This window comes from Myotis davidii, unplaced genomic scaffold, assembly GCF_000327345.1.
Source record: "Myotis davidii unplaced genomic scaffold, ASM32734v1 scaffold327, whole genome shotgun sequence".
NCBI lineage: Eukaryota > Metazoa > Chordata > Mammalia > Chiroptera > Vespertilionidae > Myotis > Myotis davidii.
This window is the reverse complement of record NW_006298628.1, coordinates 6,039,355-6,040,038: the sequence shown is the minus strand read 5'-3', so window position 1 is coordinate 6,040,038 and position 684 is coordinate 6,039,355. Positions and strand designations below refer to the sequence as shown.

The window sequence follows — 684 nt, the reverse complement described above, 5'->3', positions numbered from 1 at the left end:
CTTGCAGGAGGCAGCCAATCAATGATTCTCTCTCATCATTGATGTTTCTATCTCTCTCTCCCTCTCTGAAATTCAATAAAATATATTTTAAAATAATAATAATAAGTTCTTATGATCATTGATCACAAACACAGATTATCAGGGAAAAACGGAAGTTGATTTATAGTATTCTATAGAGGTATGCAATACTTAATGGGTATATATGGAATTTGATTATTTCATGATTTATTTTCTGGTGCTTTGGCATTCCAACTTGTATCTGTTAGCTTTTGCTGCGCAACAAGCATTCCCAAAGCAAACAACCTAAAATAAAAATGTCTGCTTATTTCTCATGACTCTGGGTTGGCTGGTGGTTTTTCTGTCTGGATTAAAATACCTGGTGCCAGACACTTTAGCATAGCCTTACTCACACATGGAGGCTCTAGTTAGAACCACAGCACCTCTCTTTCTACATCCCCCAGGAAGCTAGCATCACTTCATCCAGTGATGCCCATGACCCCAGAAGCAAAGAGAGGGCAACCCCAGGGTGGAGGCACTTCGCAATCCCTGCTTGTATCACATCTGCTAAAATTCCCTTTATCATGGCACCACACTTAACCATGAGGGGAGAATAAGTAGACGACATCTTAATGGGAAAAACTGCAGAAGGGACCTTTCTCCCACCCCATACACCACACAGCTCAA

General features: G+C 40.6%; 1 protein-coding gene across 1 annotated transcript in view; it reads left to right on the top strand.

The window, feature by feature from the left end:
* The window catches only part of LOC102766972 (ATP-binding cassette sub-family A member 8-like), a 47,901-nt gene that overhangs the window by 18,863 nt on the left and 28,354 nt on the right, over nt 1-684 (top strand).